The following is a 14,135-nucleotide window of genomic DNA, read 5'->3' as shown; positions in this document are numbered from 1 at the left end:
ATGGTCGGACTTTCATACCTTCTTTTAGCCGAACAACTCCGCTCCCGCTATTTATTGTGTAGAGTTGGGTATTTTAGCCTTTTCTTACCCGCTTTTTACCAACTATGGTCGGACATTCACACTTTCTTACAGCGGAACACCTCCGCTCCCTCTTTTGATGGTGTATGTTCTGGCATTCGAACCTTTTCTTACCCACTTTTTACAAACTATGCTCGGACATTCACACCTTCTTGCAGTGAAACACCTCCGCTCCCTCTTTTGATGGTGTATGTTCGGGCATTCGCACCTTTACTTACCCGCTTTTTACAAACTATGGTCGTACATTCAAACCTTGTAGCCGAAAACCTCCACTCCCTCTTTTGATCATACTTTGTCGGGCATTCGCACCTTTTCTTACCCGCTTTTTACAAACTATGCTCGGACATTCAAACCTTCTTGTATCCAAACACATCCACTCCTGCTTTTGTTGATGTATGGTTGGGCATTCGAACCTACTTGTTGCCCGCTTTTCATTAATTATGGGTGGACATTCACACCTTGTCACAGCCAAACACCTCCGCTCCCTCTTTTGATCATGTATGGTTGGACATTCGCACCTTTTCTCACCCGCTTTTTGCAAACTATGGTCGGCCATTCACAGCTTCCTCTCCACCATACTTGTATGGTGGGATATTCACACCCACTTGCATCCGAAGATCTCCGCCCCCACTTTTGTTGATATTTAGTCGGTCATTCACACCTTACCTGTTTTCTTGCCGCCAAACACCTCTGATCTCGCTTTTGATGATGTAAGATTGGGCATTCAGACCTTGCTTTTCCTGCTTTTCACCAACTATAGATGGACATTCACACCTTCTTGCAGCCGAACACTTCCGCTCCACCTTTTAGGTTTCTATCACACCTTTTTTTTCACCGCATTTTATAGATTATGGTTGGAAATTCTCAACCACTCATCCGAAGACCTCTCCTCCCGCTTTTGTTAATATATTTGAACTTTAGTCAGACATTCACACCTACTTGTAGCCGAACACCACCTCTCTAGCTTTTGATGAGGTATGGTCCGGGATTCTTACCGTTTCTAACAAATTTTTCAGCAATTATGGTAGGATATTCACACCTTCTTGCAGCTGAACACCTCCTCTCCCACTTATGATCATGTGCGGATTGATTTTCGAAAATTTTCTTTCATGTTTTCTAGCAATTAATTATGGACATTTAGACCTTCTTGCAGCTGAACACCTCCGCTCCCGCTTTTGATCATACATTGTCAGGCATTCGCACCTTGTCTTACCCGCTTTTTACAAACTTTAGTCGAACATTCACACCTTTTTGCAGCCGAACACAGTTTTTTGCAGCCGAATTTGGGCATTCGCACCTTTTCATACCCACTTTTTACCAACTATGGTCGGACATTCACACCGTCTTACAGCGGAACACCTCCGCTCCCTCTTTTGATGGTGTATGCTCGGACATTCAAACCTTCTTGTAGCCGAACACATCCACTCCTGCTTTTGATGATGTATGGTATGGCATTCGAACCTACTTGTTGCCCGCTTTTCATTAATTATGGGTGGACATTCACACCTTGTCGCAGCCAAACACCCTGTTTCGATCATGTATGGTTGGACATTCGCACCTTTTCTCACCCGCTTTTTGCAAACTATGGTCGGCCATTCACAGCTTCCTCTCCACCATACTTGTATGGTGGGATATTCACACCCACTTGCATCCGAAGACCTCCGCCCCCACTTTTGTTGATATTTAGTCGGTCATTCGCACCTTACCCGCTTTTGGCAAACTATGGCCTTCTTGCAGCCAAAAACCTCTGATCTCGCTTTTGATGATGTAAGGTTGGGCATTCAGACCTTGCTTCACCTGCTTTTCACCAAATATAGTCGGACATTCACACCTTCTTGCAGCCGAACACTTCCGCTCCACCTTTTAGTTTTCTATGGGGCATTCACACCTTTATTTTCACCGCATTTTATAAAAACACCACAGGAACACCGTATTGAGGCTTTGTTCTGACCGCTCATTCGGTGTCGCGTTTCTTTCAAGCATTTCTCCTGGTTAGCCCGCACTCGGCTCGCTCCCAGAGCCGTGTTAAAGTCTACTTCGCATTCACTCTCTTTTCTCAGCAGACTAAAAGAAACTTCCATCCTGCACCGCTGTTAGCTTTTTCACAAGAGCAGAGGAGAGCGCACCGTTCCCAGCGGCACTGCAGTACCGGGTCGATGCTTGGAGTGAACGGAGCAAGCTCCTTTTTCAACTCCTATTGATAAAAATCCATTTAATATGTAGTCCTTGCATAGACATATCACATATTAAACTGATAAGTACAGATGGATTATGTGCAATTAGTAAAGAGAGTAGAGGACGATCTCTCTCGTTGGAAGTCCTTACCTATATCACTTATGGGGAGAGTTACAACCATTAAAATGATGATACTACCAAAAGTTAACTATTTGTTCTCAATGATCCCCATAAAACCATCTGCTACTTGGTTTAAGTCACTAGATTCATGCATCTCCAAATTTCTGTGGAAAAACAAACCACCACGTATTAGTTTAAAAACCCTACAGAAGACCAAGGACAGTGGTGGATTAGATTTACCTCATTTTCAGCACTATTCCTTAGCCAATAGGTTACAATATATATCAAAATGGTTTAAACCTTGTTGTTGTCACAGTTCCCAGAGACGTTGTAATCGTTGAGGATTCTATATTCACCCCCTCATTAGAGGCACGTGTTGCAGATTGATGACACTGAATCTTCTTCTCTGTTCATTGCTGGCATCATTCCCAGCATCGTAAGTGTTCGTGGCATTGTTAGCCTCTTCTTCTGGATCTTGATATCGAGCATCCTTTTGTATTTCTGGTTTGTAAGTCCTCTCTCTTCGTTCACCGGAGTCTTCGTCTCTTTGTCCTTGAGTTTGGTGATTTTTTCTTCTTTTGATGCCTTGACACAGTGTGACAGGTGATACCACATGGGAGATCCTTTAACTTGGACTGCTGTCCCTGTGCTGCGAAATGGCTGTGCTGCTCAAATGGTCTCTCCTTCATCATATACACAGTTATTTATACATCACCTTCCACCATGAAGCGTTGTCCCTTTTTGTTTCTCTCTTTGTTCTTAAAATGCTGTTATAAATGTCTAAACCAATCCATTAAACTAGATCATTTTGGCAGTAAAGCGATCTACAATGTGCTTGGTCGCAAAGCTGCTCATCTGTGGTAAACAGCTCTTCAGAAAGGCATTCTTCAATTGATTTCACTCATTTTATGTAATAATTTTGTGATTTCCTACAAAACTACACTTCTTCTCCCATCTGTCTGAGTATTTAATATTGTCTGGGTCCCGTTAAAACATGTATTTTTCCCATCTAATTCCTTGTTTGCTTTAAAACAAGTATTCCCCATTTTCTATCCCTTCAGTAGCCAACCAGTTTGTATGGAGTACACTGGAGCAACTTGACTGATCAGTAAAACACTGCTTTTGTTGTCACCGCAAGGCTTCCCCCGTCGGTTGTTTCACTGAGACACTACTGAGTAACTACAACTCAACACAGTTTATACACATAACATTCATATACATACTAACAAACAAACAAACAATAATTTATCGCAATTTTCTCATCTCTGTTTGAACGTACACCCAGGTAAATATTCCTGTAGTCTTCTCATACCGACTATGGACCCATTCATTGTTTAACTTCACTGTTTTGCAAATCCTAATTGAATATTACACATTGACATTGAACTTTACTGGATAAGCAGGTCTTCATTGCATTCAGCAGCCTATATGTGAGCATTTATGTGTAAGCTGTTCTTCTTTGCATTTATCAGCAGCAAGCAATTCTTCACTGCACATGCATATGTAAATAGTAAAACAATTCCAATGTGTTAGCGAAACCTTCTATATCACAGTGGTTTCTAAGGTCTATTTTAAGTTCTTTGCCATCAGTGAGATGACATTGTTTACAAAGTGTGTCAAATTATCACTGAAGATCTTTTCAGGAATTTCAAATCTAGAAATGAGTTATTTTACGCGTGATTTTGCTACTGAGAGTGCATCTGCTTGTGCACATGGAAATATTTCAGACCATTTGGTAAAAACCTCTGTTGTCACTGAGCAGAATCGTTTCCCTTAACATTAATTTAGTTCAATGAAATCTACAAAATAATGAAATAATGAAATCCAAACAAATATGTTGAAAAAGATACACTGGCTTAGGGAATTATCTTCGTTTTGGTCTTAGATTGCCCTGTGGAATGTATTTTGCACATATTTGACCTGCTAGACAAAACTTTATTCATTTATTTATTCTAAAAAAATGTTTTTAATAATTAGTAAAACCATATGCTGTAAAAACCTGGTTCATTATTGCTTCCATCCCTCCTGTTGAGACATGACATGGTCCGTGGCTCAATACTGCAGCATATTTAAACAAATTCTTTGGCAGTATGGTTTTCCTTCCGGTCATTCATACGAGTCTATTGTAGATGGCAATTGAATAACATCTAATAATGCTAAAATATTTGTAGTTTATACATTTAGCTGTGGATGTCAACATACCTGTTTTCCCAATGCTGTGTTAACACATGTACAGTTGAGAAGGCATACTGACTGTCAGTGTAAACGTTAACAACCTTTTTGTTATTTAATTTACAAGCTTCAGTTAAAGCTACCAATTCGACTGCTTGAACAGAGTAATTTTTTGGTAGTGGTTGTTTTAAGAAAACTTCAGTTTCTGTTACTACTGCAAATCCTGTAGCATTTGTGCCATCAGGGTTTTTTTCCTTGATCTGTTGAATAAATATAGTTATTTCTGCATTTTCATAACGTATATCAGTTAAGTCTGGCCTGGGTAAAACACTGATGGTTATTTCTGGCTTTCCATCTGTGGGGTAGGTAGCAGTGTGGATGGATTAAGTGTAGCACATCTCTCGACAACAAGGTGTGGCTGTGAAAGAAGAACTGTTATGTAGGAGAGATGTCTGGTAAAGATATTTTGTTAAGTAACCATATCACAGCCACTGCATGAGGTACCTTAAGTGTTAATGGGTGAAATAACACCATTATTGTTGATGCCTGCACTGCCAATGGCTTCTGGCCATTGATTCAAAAGTACGATCTCGTCCCTTTTTCCCCCTTTCAGTGGACACTGGCCCCTAATTACCGCAATTCAGCAGGGGGTCTTTCATTAGGAGTACTGGACTCCCCCGTGCACGGTTTCAGCTCCGACCCTGGACAGCGGAAAAAACGTTGAGATCTGGTTTGAGGACCCAATTGTTGAGAAAAGTCTCTCAATGAGACTCAGAGTTGCTGGAGTCAGTTAATGCAAAGGTTTAATCTTGCAGCAAGTTCAAGAATGTGTGTGTGTATGGGTGTATGTGTGCGAACGTGTGTGAGTTTGTGTGTGTGAGAGTTTAAAGAACCTGTTATCCACAGGCAGGCCTTAACTAGTATGGCACGGGTCCAGCCTGTCTCATCTTTTTTGGAAGGTCCAGCGCTCGGCCGTAACCCTTCTTTCTGTTTGGACTCTCACATACATTCGGTTAATCATAGAAAAACGAGAACAAAACTTTTTAGCCCCTTAAATTCATAAAACAGACATGGTGCAGTTATTTCCATTCTAGAAAATAAGAGTAATCACCACCATTCCTATAAATTCTGGATATTCTAACAATCTGAATCTTTTTTAAATGTTCGATGAAGCCCTTTGCTGTTCTGTTTAGAGACTCAGCTGATCATAAACCAAGTTTTGCTCTTGAACCAAGCTTCTAAACTCTTCACCTTTTTCATTTCTCAGTTAGTATTCACTTTAAAACTGATTAAAAGAAAAATTAAATGAATGCCTATCAACAAATGTGGGATCTAAACTCTAGTGCTTCCTCTAAAATAATTTCCTTTCTCAATTCAGAAATGTGTGTGTGTAAGTCACAACACCCGTGACACCAAAACGGCTTTCTTTTCTCTCTTTTCTCTACACTCTGCACTGTGAGCACACACAACAAATCAGAAAGGCTTTTTTTCTCTCTTTTCTACATTATGGACTGTGGGGACACAAAACCGCTCTCTCTTTTTTTTTTTTTTGATTGTGTGCCAGGGCGTTGTCTCACGTATTAGATTATGCTTAAGATACGAATGAGTTTATCAGTCACATCAGAATCCATACATACTGATCCTCCCGTAATAAAATGGTCGGATCTTATCAAACACACTTTGTTTCTTGTGACAAGTCAGCGAAACAGCGTATACACGTCAAGACACTGAATCAAGTTTGCCACAAGAACTCATAAGTTTGGCAGTATTGCTCTGCCGTCAGCAATCATACACCCATTTTATTTTCATGAGACATGTGCAGGCACCTGTTCATCTACTGTTCTATCACTATGAATTAGTTTATCTATTATCAATAAGGATACTTCTACAACTACTATCAAAGTATGTCCGGACTTCTTATGTTGTCAGTTGCTATATATCAATAAGTGGGTTGCTACTGAAAAGCATTAAGCATGTCACACAGCCCAAACATATAACATTTCAGGACACACCACACAGTTAACAACCACAGTCAAGCGTGTCAAAGCCCAAACATGTAACATTCAACAGGACACTTACACAACACATTCAAATCAAACAGTCAGACAACATACAAGAACCTATACCCCAGCCGGCATTGCTCCCTGCCTATTTTCCTACAACTCACTATGTGTGCGCACACCTTTATTCACAAACTCTTCAACTTATACTCTTTTACCAAAGCTGCTACAGCTCGATTGGCCAAATACCCTTAGATCCTATTTCGGTGAATTTGACATCTGCCTTGCATGTAACAGATTAGCGGTTTAGCAGTTTTAATTTAGTTTGAGTGAAGGAATTCATTTTATAGCAAAATCCGAAATCGTGAAGAACTCATGGAAGTAAGCTTATTCTCGGATTCCTGAATCTTTAGATTTGCTCTTTGTTTTACTGCAAAGTACAACGTTGAGCAGCACTAATGAGTTGTTTCTATTTTTGGCAGGCTTTACCTTTGCGGATGAAGCCCTTTCTGTCTGTGCAAAAGAAATCTTGTTACTGTGCAGAGTGACTTCTCTGAGTAGAGTCGCCTTACTTGTTGCGACTGTGCCAATGTTCGAAGCTGGAGTGCAAAGTTGTTGCTTGAATGGTGCTCGCTGGAGCGTGCGGTAGTGTAAAGTTATACCATTTAAAAGGGCTGAAGAGTGCTCAGTGCAGCGGGTGGGCCGAGGTGCAAAGTGACACTATGGCCATAAAAAGAACACCGCTACAAGTGCGCATTGTGCCAGGAAGGGCCCTCGGACGTGAACCAGTGGACAGTTATCGCTTCTCGGCCTTTTGGCTAAGATCAAGTGTAGTATCTGTTCTTATTAGTTTAATGTCTGATGTGTCCTCTATGCGAGGACTACATATTAAATGGATTTGTATCAATAGGAGTTGAAAAAGGAGCTTGCTCCGTTCACTCCAAGCATCGACCCGGTACTGTAGTGCCCCTGGGAACGGTGCGCTCTCCTCTGCTCTTGTGAAAAAGCAAACAGCGGTGCAGGATGGAAGTTTCAGGGAGCCCAAGATGAAACTTTCTTTTAGTCTGCTGAGAAAAGAGAGTGAATGCGAAGTAGACTTTAACACGGTTCTGGGAGCGAGCCGAGTGCGGGCTAACCAGGAGAATTGCTTGAAAGAAACGCGACACCGAATGAGCGGTCAGAACAAAGCCTCAATACGGTGTTCCTGTGGTGTTTTTATAAAATGCGGTGAAAAAAAAGGTGTGAATGCCCCATAGAAAACTAAAAGGTGGAGCGGAAGTGTTCGGCTGCAAGAAGGTGTGAATGTCCGACTATATTTGGTGAAAAGCAGGTGAAGCAAGGTCTGAATGCCCAACCTTACATTATCAAAAGCGAGATCAGAGGTTTTTGGCTGCAAGAAGGCCATAGTTTGCCAAAAGTGGGTAAGGTGCGAATGACCGACTAAATATCAACAAAAGTGGGGGCGGAGGTCTTCGGATGCAAGTGGGTGTGAATATCCCACCATAGAAGTATGGTGGAGAGGAAGCTGTGAATGGCCGACCATAGTTTGCAAAAAGCGGGTGAGAAAAGGTGCGAATGTCCAACCATACATGATCAAAACAGGGAGCGGAGGTGTTTGGCTGCGACAAGGTGTGAATGTCCACCCATAATTAATGAAAAGCGGGCAACAAGTAGGTTCGAATGCCCAACCATACATCATCAAAAGCAGGAGTGGATGTGTTCGGCTACAAGAAGGTTTGAATGTCCGAGCATAGTTTGTAAAAAGCGGGTAAGAAAAGGTTCGAATGCCTGAACATACATCATCAAAAGCAGGACTGGATGTGTTCGGCTACAAGAAGGTTTGAATGTCCGACCATAGTTGGTAAAAAGTGGGTATGAAAAGGTTCGAATGCCCAAAATCGGCTGAAAAAAACTGTGTTCGGCTGCAAAAAGGTGTGAATGTTTGACTAAAGTTTGTAAGACAAGGTTCGAATGCCTGACAATGTATGATCAAAAGCGGGAGCGGAGGTATTCAGCTGCAAGAAGGTCTAAATGTCCATCATTAATTGCTAGAAAACATGAAAGAAAATTTTCGAAAATCAATCTGCATATGATCATAAGTGGGAGAGGAGGTGTTCAGCTGCAAGAAGGTGTGAATGTCCTACCATAATTGCTGAAAAATGTGTTAGAAACGGTAGGAATGCCGGACCATACATCATCAAAAGCTAGAGAGGTGGTGTTCGGCTGCAAGTAGGTGTGAATGTCTGACTAAAGTTCAAATATATTAACAAAAGCGGGAGGAGAGCTCTTCGGATGAGTGGTTGAGAATTTCCAACCGTAATCTATAAAATGCGGTGAAAAAAAAGGTGTGATAGAAACCTAAAAGGTGGAGCGGAAGTGTTCGGCTGCAAGAAGGTGTGAATGTCCGTCTATAGTTGGTGAAAAGCAGGAAAAGCAAGGTCTGAATGCCCAATCTTACATCATCAAAAGCGAGATCAGAGGTGTTTGGCTGCAAGAAAACGGGTTAGGTGTGAATGACCGACTAAATATCAACAAAAGTGGGGGCGGAGGTCTTCGGATGCAAGTGGGTGTGAATATCCCACCATACAAGTATGGTGGAGAGGAAGCTGTGAATGTCCGACCATGGTTTGTAAAACGCGGGTAAGACAAGGTGCGAATGTCCGACAATGTATGATCAAAAGAGGGAGCGGAGGTGTTCGGCTGCAAGGTCTGAATTTCCAACCATAATTTGTAAACACCGTTGAAGAAAAGCCTCGAAAGCCCGACTATACACCATCAAAAGCGGGAGCAGAGGTGTTCAGCTGCAAGAAGGTCTGAATGTCCACCAATAATTACTGAAAAATGGGTAAGAAAAGGTGTGAATGCCCAACTATACATCATCAAAAGCAGAAGTGGATGTGTTCGGCCACAAGAAGGTTTGAATGTCCGACCATAGTTTGTAAAAGGCGGGTAAGAAAAGGTTTGAATGCCCGAACATACACAATCAAAAGAGGGAGCGGAGGTGTTTCTTTGCAAGAAGGTGTGAATGTCCGAGCATAGTTTGTAAAAAGTGGGTAAGAAAAGGTTCGAATGCCCGAACATACACCATCAAAAGAGGGAGCGGAGGTGTTCCGCTGCAAGAAGGTGTGAATGTCCGAGCATAGTTTGTAAAAAGCGGGTAAGAAAAGGTTCGAATGCCCGAACATACACCATCAAAAGAGGGAGCGGAGGTGTTCCGCTGTAAGAAGGTGTGAATGTCCAACCATAGTTGGTAAAAAGCGGGTAAGAAAAGGTTAAAATAACCGACTCTACACAATCAATAGCGGGAGCGGAGTTGTTCGGCTAAAAGAAGGTGTGAAAGTCCGACCATGGTTTGTAAAAAGCGGGTAAGAAAAGGTTCGAATGCAAAAATATACACCATCAAAAGCGGAAGCCGAGGTGTTCGGCTGCAAGTAGGTCTGAATGTCCACCCATAATTAATGAAAAGCGGGCAACAAGTAGGTTCGAATGCCCAACCATACATCAACAAAAGCAGGAGTGGATGCGTTTGGCTACAAGAAGGTTTGAATGTCCGAGCATAGTTTGCAAAAAGCGGGTAAGAAAAGGTGCGAATGCCCGACAATGTATGATCAAAAGAGGGAGTGGAGGTTTTCGGCTACAAGAAGGTTTGAATGTCCAACCATAGTTTGTAAAAAGCGGGTAAGAAAAGGTGCGAATTCCCGAACATACACCATCAAAAGAGGGAGCGGAGGTGTTCCGCTGTAAGATGGTGCGAATGTCCGACCATAGTTGGTAAAAAGCGGGTAAGAAAAGGTTCGAATGCCCGAATATATACCATCATAAGCGGAAGCGGAGGTGTTCGGCTGCAAGAAGGTGTGAACGTCCGACCAAAGTTTGTAAAAAGCAGTTAAGAAAAGGTTCGAATATCCAACCAAACATAATCAAAAGTGGGAGCAGAGCTGTTCGACTGCAAGTAGGTGTGAATTTCCACCCATAATTCCTGAAAAATGGGTAAGAAAAGGTGCGAATGCCCAACCATACATCATCAAAAGAAGAAGTGGATGTGTTCTGCTACAAGAAGGTTTGAATGTCCGACCATAGTTTGTAAAAAGTGGGTAAGAAAAAGTTCGAATGCTCGAACATACACCATCAAAATTGGAAGCGGAGGTGTTCCGCTGTAAGACGGTGTGAATGTCCGACCATAATTGGTAAAAAGCGGGTAAGAAAAGGTTAAAATACCCGACTGTACACAATCAATAGCGGGAGCGGAGTTGTTCGGCTACAAGAAGGTGTGAAAGTCCGACCATGGTTTGTAAAACGCAGGTAAGACAAGGTGCGAATGCCCGACAATGTATGATCAAAAGAGGGAGCGGAGGTGTTCGGCTGCAAGGACTGAATTTCCAACCAATAATTACTGAAAAATGGGTAAGAAAAGGTGTGAATGCCCAACTATACATCATAAAAAGCAGAAGTGGATGTGTTCGGCTGCAAGAAGGTGTGAATGTCCGAGCATAGTTTGTAAAAAGTGGGTAAGAAAAGGTTCGAATGCCAAAATATACACCATCAAAAACGGAAGCCGAGGTGTTCGGCTGCAAGTAGGTGTGAATGTCAGATCATAATTTGCAAAAAGCTGATGAGAAAGGTGTGAATGACCGACAATAATTACTGAAAAATGTGTTAGAAAAGGTAAGAATGCCGGACTATTCATCATCAAAAGCAGAGAAGAGGTGTTCGGATGCAAGAAGCTGTGAATGTCCAGCCATAATTACTCAAAAACGGGTAAGAAAAGGTAGTATTGCCAGACCATAAATGATCAAAACAGGGAGCGGAGGTGTTCCGCTGTAAGAAGGTGTGAATGTCCGACCATAATTGGTAAAAAGCGGGTAAGAAAAGGTTAAAATACCCGACTGTACACAATCAATAGCGGGAGCGGAGTGGTTTGGCTACTAAAAGGTGTGAAAGTCCGACCATACATCCTCAAAAGCAGAACTGGATGTGTTCGGCTACAAGAAGGTTTGAATGTCTGACCATAGTTTGTAAAAAGCGGGTAAGAAAAGGTTCGAATGCCCAAACATACAACATCAAAAGAGGGAGCGGAGGTGTTCCGCCATAAGAAGGTGTGAATGTCCGACCGTAGTTGGTAAAAAGCGGGTAAGAAAAAGTTCGAATGGCCAACCATACATCATCAAAAGCAGGACTGGATGTGTTCGGCTACAAGGTTTGAATGTCCGAGCATAGTTTGTTAAAAGCGGGTAAGAAAAGGTTCGAATGCCCGAACATACACCATCAAAAGAGGGAGCGGAGGTGTTCCGCCATAAGAAGGTGTGAATGTCCGACCGTAGTTGGTAAAAAGCGGGTAAGAAAAGGTTAAAATGGCCGTCTGTACACAATCAATAGCGGGAAGGGATGTGTTCGGCTACAAGAAGGTGTGAAAGTCCGACAATGTTTTGTAAAAAGCGGTTAAGAAAAGGTGTCAATGCCCGACAATGTATGATCAAAAGAGGGAGCGGAGGTTTTCGGCTGCAAGAAGGTCTGAATGTCCAACCATAATTTGTAAAAACCGGGGAAGAAAAGGCTCGGAAGCCCGACTATACACCATCAAAAGCGGGAGCAGAGGTGTTCAGCTGCAAGAAGGTCTCAATGTCCATCAATAATTGCTAAAAAACATGAAAGAAAATTTTCGAATATCAAACCGCACATGATCATATGCGGGAGAGGAGGTGTTCAGCTGCAAGAAGGTGTGAATGTCCACCCATAATTCCTGAAAAATGGGTAAAAAAAGGTGCAAATGCCCAACCATACATCATCAAAAGCAGGTGTGAATGTCAGATCATAATTTGCAAAAACCTGATGAGAAATGGTGAGAATGCCCGACTATACACCATCAAATGCGGGAGCGGAGGTGTTCGGCTGTGAGTAGGTGTGAATGTCCGACCATACTTGCTGAAAAATATGACAAAGCAGTTTATGACATATGACATATGATATATAATAATAATAATATGACACCTCCGTTCCCTCTTTTGATCATACATTGTCCGGCATTCGCACCTTTTCTTACCGGCTTTTTACAAACCATGGTCGGACTTTCACACCTTTTAGTAGCCGAACAACTCCGCTCCCGCTATTGATTGTGTACAGTCCGGTTTTTTAACCTTTTCTTACCCGCTTTTTACCAACTATGGTCGGACATTCGCAGCATCTTACAGCGGAACACCTCCGCTCCCTCTTTTGATGGTGTATGTTCGGGCATTCGAACTTTTTCTTACCTGCTTTTTACAAACTATGGTCGGACATTCAAACCTTCTTGTAGCAGAACACATCCACTTCTTCTTTTGATGATGTATGGTTGGGCATTCGCACCTTTTCTTACCCATTTTTCAGGAATTATGGGTGGATATTCACACCTACTTGCAGTCGAACAGCTCTGCTCCCACTTTTGATTATGTTTGGTTGGATATTCGAACCTTTTCTTAACTGCTTTTTACAAACTTTGGTCGGACGTTCACACCTTCTTGCAGCCGAACACCTCCGCTTCCGCTTTTGATGGTATATATTCGGGCATTCGAACCTTTTCTTACCCACTTTTTACCAACTATGGTCGGACATTCACACCGTCTTTCAAGTGTAACACCTCCGCTCCCTCTTTTGATGGTGTATGTTCGGGCATTTGCACCTTTTCTTACCCGCTTTTTACAAACTATGGTCGTACATTCAAACCTTGTAGCCGAAAACCTCCACTCCCTCTTTTGATCATACTTTGTCGGGCATTCGCACCTTTTCTTACCCGCTTTTTACAAACTATGCTCGGACATTCAAACCTTCTTGTAGCCAAACACATCCACTCCTGCTTTTGTTGATGTATGGTTGGGCATTCGAACCTACTTGTTGCCCGCTTTTCATTAATTATGGGTGGACATTCACACCTTGTCACAGCCAAACACCTCCGCTCCCTGTTTTGATCATGTGTGGTTGGACATTCGCACCTTTTCTCACCCGCTTTTTGCAAACTATGGTCGGCCATTCACAGCTTCCTCTCCACCATACTTGTATGGTGGGATATTCACACCCACTTGCATCCGAAGATCTCCGCCCCCACTTTTGTTGATATTTAGTCGGTCATTCACACCTTACCCGTTTTCTTGCCGCCAAACACCTCTGATCTCGCTTTTGATGATGTAAGATTGGGCATTCAGACCTTGCTTTTCCTGCTTTTCACCAACTATAGATGGACATTCACACCTTCTTGCAGCCGAACACTTCCGCTCCACCTTTTAGGTTTCTATCACACCTTTTTTTTCACCGCATTTTATAGATTATGGTTGGAAATTCTCAACCACTCATCCGATGACCTCTCCTCCCGCTTTTGTTAATATATTTGAACTTTAGTCAGACATTCACACCTACTTGTAGCCGAACACCACCTCTCTAGCTTTTGATGAGGTATGGTCCGGGATTCTTACCGTTTCTAACACATTTTTCAGCAATTATGGTAGGATATTCACACCTTCTTGCAGCTGAACACCTCCTCTCCCACTTATGATCATGTGCGGATTGATTTTCGAAAATTTTCTTTCATGTTTTCTAGCAATTAATTATGGACATTTAGAC

General features: G+C 42.3%; 1 non-coding gene and 1 pseudogene across 1 annotated transcript; one reads left to right on the top strand and one right to left on the bottom strand.

The window, feature by feature from the left end:
* Positions 1-2,193: 2,193 nt before the first annotated feature.
* LOC140286509 (U2 spliceosomal RNA) lies at positions 2,194-2,370 on the bottom strand (annotated as a pseudogene).
* A 4,973-nt stretch (positions 2,371-7,343) lies between these two features.
* On the top strand, positions 7,344-7,534 carry LOC140286522 (U2 spliceosomal RNA). Its single transcript, XR_011911313.1, has one exon. It is a non-coding gene; the product is annotated as a U2 spliceosomal RNA (small nuclear RNA).
* Positions 7,535-14,135: the final 6,601 nt, after the last annotated feature.

Source organism: Leuresthes tenuis, unplaced genomic scaffold (genome assembly GCF_036924035.1).
Source record: "Leuresthes tenuis unplaced genomic scaffold, fLeuTen1.0.hap1 SCAF_97, whole genome shotgun sequence".
Taxonomy (NCBI): Eukaryota; Metazoa; Chordata; class Actinopteri; order Atheriniformes; family Atherinopsidae; genus Leuresthes; species Leuresthes tenuis.
Note: the sequence above shows the minus strand (reverse complement) of the source record. Positions and strands in the feature narration are given on the sequence as shown.